A 7,561-nucleotide genomic window follows, 5' to 3' on the forward strand; every position below is an offset into this window, starting at 1 on the left:
TTTCTGCCGTGGTAGACGGTCACTGTTCTTCCCCTAAATCTATTAACAGTGGTGTCCCACAGGGTTCTGTCCTATCTCCCACTCTTTTTCTGTTGTTCATTGATGATCTTCTTTCCAAAACGAACTGTCCTGTCCATTCCTACGCCGATGATTCCACTCTGCATTACTCAACTTCTTATAATAGAAGACCCACCCTACAGGAACTTAACGACTCAAGGCTGGAGGCTGCAGAACGCTTAGCCTCAGCCCTAACTATTATTTCCGATTGGGGCAAGAAGAACCTGGTGTCCTTCAACGCCTCAAAAACACAGTTTCTCCACCTATCCACTCGACACAATCTTCCAAACAACTATCCCCTATTCTTTGACAACACCCAGCTATCACCTTCCTCAACACTAAACATCCTCGGTCTATCCTTAACTCAAAATCTCAACTGGAAACTTCATATCTCATCTCTTACTAAATCAGCTTCCTCGAGGCTGGGCGTTCTGTACCGTCTCCGCCAGTTCTTCTCCCTGCACAGTTGCTGTCCATATACAGGGCCTTGTCCCCTCGTATGGAGTATGCATCTCATGTGTGGGGGCTCCACTCACACAGCTCTTCTGGACAGAGTGAGGCAAAGGCTCTTCGTCTCATCAGCTCTCCTCCTCATACTGATAGTCTTCACCTCTTAAATTCAATGTTGCCTCTCTTTATCTTCTATCGATATTTCCACGCTGACTGCTCTTCTGAACTTGCTAACTGCATGCCTCCCCCTCCACGGCCCGCTGCACTCGACTTTCTACTCATGCTCATCCCTATACTGTCCAAACCCCTTATGCAAGAGTTAACCAGCATCTTCACTCTTTCATCCCTCACGCTGGTAAACTCTGGAACAATATTCCTTCATCTGTATTTCCTCCTGCCTACGACTTGAACTCTTTCAAGAGAAGGGTATCAGGACACCTCTCCTCCCGAAACTGACCTATCTTTCGGCCACCTCTTTGGATTCTTTTTAGGAGCAGCGAGTAGCGGGCTTTTTTTTATTAATGTTTACTTTTTTGTGCCCTTGAGCTGTCTCCTAATTATAATGTATGGAGGAAGGATAGAAAGGGTAAAGGTGGTGGAGGAGTGATGCTAATGATGAGGAAGGAGTTATTAGTGAAGTCAGTAGTACAGTACTGTCTCCAAGTTTGCAATAAATAGGTCAACGTTGCGGGTTGCGAACATTGAAATCGCAAACTTTGAACCATTATTCCTTTGGGGAAAATTGACAACAGTCAACATCTCATCTGAAATGCCGAGCCAAAAGCTGGCGATAGAGAGAGCCGGAGCCCCCGCAGCCTAACGCGTTTCATGGAAGGGCAGGAGACATGCAGGTCCGAGCTCTCGGCACGAGTGGCGAGAGGGCTATACCGCCACCGCGAAATGCGAGCTGCAGCACACCGGGCTGTTGGCCCCACACTGCATGAGTGTGTCCAGCCTGCGACCGGCACTGCATGAACCCTGCAGTGATCCCTGCCGCTGCCCCGCTGCGCTGGCTTTAGCGTGGACGGCGGAGGAGGACCGGGAGCAAACGGAGAGCGCCACGCCGGGGCTATGAGGGCCCAAACGACGTGGGGGTAGAAGTGTGGGTGGGACCAAGGATGATAGACATATAAAGGATAGCTCGCTTAGCATTTGTTTTTCCCACAATGCACCACGCTCGTGACATCACATGTAAACAGAGACGTCACTGGAGACCCACGTGTGGCCACGGCGCCACTGGATTGAAGTTTCAGAGAACACCACACTTCATATGATGTGTAAATCCTTTAATAAAACCAAGATTCAAATGAGACTTGCTGGTCTCCAGCGCGTCACCGCCATGACGTCATAGAACATGTGACGTCATGACTGAGTTGATGAAGTTTCACTGAACTATCCTCAGTTGGGTGGGACCGTGGGGGTGAGGTGAACAACGGCAGTGGGCGGCAGAATACAGTGTTGTGGTGGTGACGCTACGCTGCGCCCTGACGTCACGACCCCCTCCGCCCTGTTAACTAGAGAAAAAACCACCACTCTCACGCACGCCACCTGCAAAGTTTGCGTCATATCACAATTTCAGTTTTCAATAAAAATCTATTTTTTGGGGTCCCTATCGCAAACTCAGTGAATCGCAAACTTGAAACTCACAATCCTGGAGTCAGTACTGTATAAGGAGAAGGAAAGGCAGAAATAGTGAGTAAATCTGGAGGACAAAAACAGAAATGATGACGATAATAACAACATATGTACCACCAAGAACAAACTCATGGAACAGGGAAGAATATGAGACCACGATTGAAGATACCATCCAGGGTCCATACTTATAAAGAAATTAGGCGTTTGACTTATGTCTCACCACAGTGACGAGTTTTCACCATAGCTGGGGCTCCAGTCGCCACGGGTAGTGGGGAACGTAAAGTTGCCAACAACGGCGAGATCAGTTATCTCATGAAAATTAATGGATAAGAATACCTTAAATTGGTGTACATCATATCCATTATAAGAGGGTTTTGTAAAGGCTATAGTGAGTGTTTGAATGTAAAGCGATTTTGATGAGCTGTCTGGCAACACCCAGCAATGTTTACATTTGAAGGTCGATGCCTCAGACGAAGACCCAGGATTTATGCCTGCCCGGGACCAACTTTAGCTACTCGCGCCACGTTTCAGATTAACACTTGGGATATAGGACTCCATAGGCCTGGTTTGGGCTCTTAAGACGAGCCTGAGACGAGTGTTAGCTTTATAACTATGTGCCCAGAGTTTGAGTAGGTTACTCAAAGCTATCAAAAGAGTCTTGTTAGTTGGAGATTTTAACTGTAAGGAGGTAAATTGGGAAATACAGGTAACTCGATTTACGTGAGTTTGGTTTACGCATTTTTTAAATAACACGGGGTCCAAAATCCAAATAAATGTTTAATTTACAAGTTTTTTTTCACTTAGACGCGATATTTTATGGAGTGGCCACCAGATGTCTCACGCAACTGGACTCACACGGCGCCGCGGCCACACAGCTGAGCTCAGTTCTTCCCGCGCTCCACTTGAACAACAATACAGTACCCACGCTGCCACGCTACTCAACAATAGAGGTGAGCAGGTACCGGTACCAGTACCGGTACATACGGTACCAGCTATACGGTACGGTACCGGTACCAATACTAGCCAGTCGCTCATGGTGTCCCTCATTTCTTCCTCACACGAGTGAGGCTGAGACTGAGTGCCTGAGTGGATATCTCGGTGATATGGATATTCTCTCTCTCTCTCTCTCTCTCTCTCTCTCTCTCTCCACTGAATGAAATGAATATTTATTTTTCGATAGAAACCTGCCTCTTGTTTGATTTACATTGTTTTTGATTTAACCGACCTCTTCAAGGACACAATACTCGCGTAAATCGAGTGTTACCTGTATTTGAAAGTGGAGGTAGTGGAGCAGCATGGGGGGAAAGATTTTTAACCCTTTCAATACAGTGACACAGACGTTGGCATCACTATGGAAAAGGTTAAGAGGAAATGGAAGAGGATTAATCCTCTTCTAAACCTCTTAATCCTCTTCCATTTCCTCTTAAGAGGTTTAAAAGAGGCTTAATCCTCTTCCATTTCCTCTTAAGAGGTTTAAAAGAGGCTTAATCCTCTTCCATTTCCTCCTAACCCTTTCCATACTGTGACGCCGAAGTCTGCGTCATGTATTGAAAGGGTTAAGATTAACGATGGAAAACTTGATGATGTAATGGGTGAAGGAAAACAAGAGATACAGAAGTGATGACAAACCGGCGAGACTGGACCTGGTGTTAACAAAGGGAATGCACTTGTTGAATGAGTTAAGGTATGGGTGCCCCCTGGGAAAGAGTGATAACGTGATAAATAGAGATCGAAACAGAGGAGGAAGGAAGTGAGGGGGATGAATCATATAAAAGAAACAGGTTAAACTATAGAAAGGCAGACATGGAAAATCTCAGTAACTACTATGGAGAGCTAGACTGGGAAGAGAATGGGAATAAGAACAAGAGAGGTACAAGAAAAGTATGATATTTTTATGGAGTCGTATAAATCAGGAGTTATGAAATATGCACCAGAACATAAACCCAAAGAAAAAGGAAAAAAGGACTGGTTTAATGCAAGATGTGCTAAGGCAAAAGAAAAAGAAAAAGTGTGAAAGAGATTGAAAAGAAATAAAAAAACAAAGGAATGAAGAAGATTTTAAGGTAGCGAGAAATGAATACGTGAAAATAAGGAGAGAAGAGAAAGGATATGAAAAGGATATTGTTGAAAAGTGCAAGGAAGAACCTTAACCGTTTAAACTTTTAAAGATTTATAAATGGAAAAATCAAACCAAAGGAAACAATAGAAAGATTGAGTGATGGGAATATGATAATTGAAGATCCTAAAGACATGACTGAGCTACTAAACAAAAGGTTCCAGCAAGTTTTTACAAAAGAATCACTATTCAGCGAACCACAAGACAACAAGATAAATGTTCATATGGAAGAAGTTATAGTAACTAAAGAGGAGATATATAAAATGATGGGGGAGCAGTAGGACTGGATGGAGTGTCAGGTTATTTACTGAAAGAATGCAGAAATCAGCTGGTTGGACCAGTATATGATATGATATAAAATGCTCAATAACAACTGGTAAAGTACCATAGGAGTGGCAGAGGGCTGAAGTGGTCCCTATATACAAAAGTGGAAAAAAGGAAGAACCCCTGAACTACAGACCTGTATCATTTACCAGTGCAGTATGTAAAATATGTGACTACTATGAAAGCTGGAGAATAAAGGAGGTTTGAAAGGGAAGGTGATGAACTGGATGGAAAGTTACTTAAGGCGAAGAGAGATGAGAACAGTGGTAAAGGACATGAAATCGGAATGGAGAATTGTAGAGTGTGGAGTGCCTTAAGGATCGGTATTGGCACTATTACTTTTCCTAGTATATGTAAATGATATGTCAGAGGGAGTAAACAGTTATATGAGCCTGTTTGCAGACGATGCAATACTGCAAAGACATATAAGAAACAGTAAAGACTGAAATTCTGCAAGATGACCTGAACAAGATTTGGCAATGGAGTATGAAATGGGAAATGAAATTCAATGTGAAGAAATGTCATGTAATGGAGATGGAAAAGAGTGAAGGGAGACCAAAATGGACATATAAAATGGGAGATGGAGAAATATTAAAGAAAGTTCATGAAGAGAGAGATCTGGGAGTGACAATACAAGATAATCAACAGCCTGAGAGTCATGTTAATACGATATTCAGTGATACATATAAAATGGTGAGAAATATAGGATTAGCATTCCACTACATGGATATGATGAAAAAGTTAATAACCACTATGATTAGACCAAAATTGGAATATGTGGAGCCGATGTGGTCTCCCCATAAGAAGAAACACATAAAAAAACTAGAAAGAATACAAAGGATGGCAACTGGAGGGATTGACAATGAAGAAAGATTAAAGGAAATGGACCTACCAACACTGGAACAAAGAAGAGAAAGGGGAGACCTAAAACAAATTTATAAATTATGGAGTAAAATGGAAGAAGTAGATAATGAGGAGTTACTACTAAGAGAAGAAATAAACACCAGGAACACATGACAGTAAAAAATTGAGGAAGGGAAGATGTTTGAGAGACTAAGAAATATAGCTTCCCACAAAGAAATATAGAGGTTTGGAACAGACTAAGTGAGGATGTAGTATCGGCGAAGAGTGTGCAAAACTTAACCCTTTCATTGCTAAACACTCGCAGCGAGCGTTAGGCGTATTTGCTGGTGGTGCTAAACGCTCGCTGTGTGCTCCACCCGCACTCAAATCTCCCGCATATGAGAGTGATCAAACACTAATTCTCACAACACAGGATTGCCAATTGAGTGGGTTCTTCACTAAATTTGGTGGAAAATCATATCAGCCCAGCGCGGCAAATCTACGGACGAGTAACTGGTGGATGTTCTTGCCCAATATAGCGGCATTTTTGCATAGCTTCACCTATCACCTGACTGATTCTTTGACCAAATAGTTGTGAATATTGTAGTTGGCAATACTCCCTTGCCAGAATCTCAAGGAGAGATGTCCGCAGTTCTCTCAATATGGCTGATCATCCCGCACGCACCGACGTAAATGTTAACATTCAACACTCCCTGAACATGCATGTACGTTCGCAAGAGAGGCATACATAACCGACTCCTGTAGATCTGGACCTCCTCTTTCCAGTGGTGTTTTTGTTTTTTAGCTGTGATGAATAGTTTTTGAGATACAGAGGTTAAAAGAGACCCCCCATTGGGCTGCCCGACTGCGCCTGAGGGGATAGTCGCGTCCGCACCGCAAGCAAGGAAAGGGTTAAGGAAAAGTTGGACAAATACAGATACAGAGACGGGACCACACGAGCGTAAGCCCAGGCCCTGTAAAACTACAACTAGGTAAATACACCAACACAACCACAAACAGAGAGAGAGAGAGAGAGAGAGAGAGAGAGAGAGAGAGATAAAAGTTAAAAAAAAATATTAAAAATTAAGTTTTCGGTGAAAGTGCGTCAAATTTGAGAGCATCATTTGTTGGGATAAGTTTCATAATCGTAACATATGGCAACCTTTCTAAGGAGCGTAGATGAGGAGCTTTGAGCGATTTTTAGTTGTTAGCCTATTCTGACAGGAGAGGAAAAAATAGTTTTTTCGGTGTAACTCGGGAACTTATTGGAAACTTACGGTGTGTGAGAGGGTTAATCCTTTCCTTGCGCATGGTACGGACGCGACTATCCCCTCAGGCGCAGTCAGGCAGCCCAATGGGGGGTCTTTTTTAACCTCTGTATCTCAAAAACTATTCATCACAGCTAAAAAAACAAAAACACCATTGGAAAGAGGAGGTCCAGATCTATAGGAGTCGGTTATGTATGCCTCTCTTGCGAACGTACATGCACGCTCAGGGAGTGTTGAATGTTAACACTTACGTTGGTGTGTACGCGATGATCAGCCATATTGAGGAAACTGCGGACATCTTTCCTTGAGATTCTGGCAAGGAAGTATTGCCAACTGCAATATTTACAACTATTTGGTCAAAGAATCAGTCAGGTGAAGCTATGCAAAAATGCCGCTATATTGGGCAAGAACATCCACCAGTTACTCATCCGCAGATTTGCCGCACTGCGCTGATATGATTTTCCACCAAATTTAGTGAAGAACCCACTCAATTGGCAATCCTGCGTTGTGAGAAATAGTGTTGGAACACTCATACGTGGGAGATTTGAGTGCGGGTGGAGCTCGCAGTGAGCGTTTAGCACCACCAGCAAATACACCTAACGCTCGCTGCGAGCGTTTAGCAATGAAAGGGTTAAGTAGGGTTCTCAGAGCAGGTAGGGATGGAATGTTACTTATTACTAATGTGGCCAGATCTGAACTTGAAGCTTAGCATTATCAAAATGTGTGCGTGTGTGTGTGTGTGTGTATGAATAAGAGAGAGAGAGAGAGAGAGAGAGAGAGAGAGAGAGAGAGAGGAAGGAGAGAGCATGGGGCAGGTCACGTGGGCGGAGCTCTAGTTGCGTTTTGAGGGAATTAAGCCAATCACAGC

General features: G+C 43.5%; 1 long non-coding RNA gene across 1 annotated transcript; it reads left to right on the forward strand.

The window, feature by feature from the left end:
• Nucleotides 1-866: 866 nt before the first annotated feature.
• Nucleotides 867-4,259, forward strand: LOC127004406 (uncharacterized). The gene is made up of 2 exons (XR_007757775.1): nucleotides 867-3,572; nucleotides 3,614-4,259. It is a non-coding gene; the product is annotated as an uncharacterized LOC127004406 (long non-coding RNA).
• Nucleotides 4,260-7,561: the final 3,302 nt, after the last annotated feature.

Source organism: Eriocheir sinensis, chromosome 3 (assembly GCF_024679095.1).
Source record: "Eriocheir sinensis breed Jianghai 21 chromosome 3, ASM2467909v1, whole genome shotgun sequence".
Classification (NCBI taxonomy): domain Eukaryota; kingdom Metazoa; phylum Arthropoda; class Malacostraca; order Decapoda; family Varunidae; genus Eriocheir; species Eriocheir sinensis.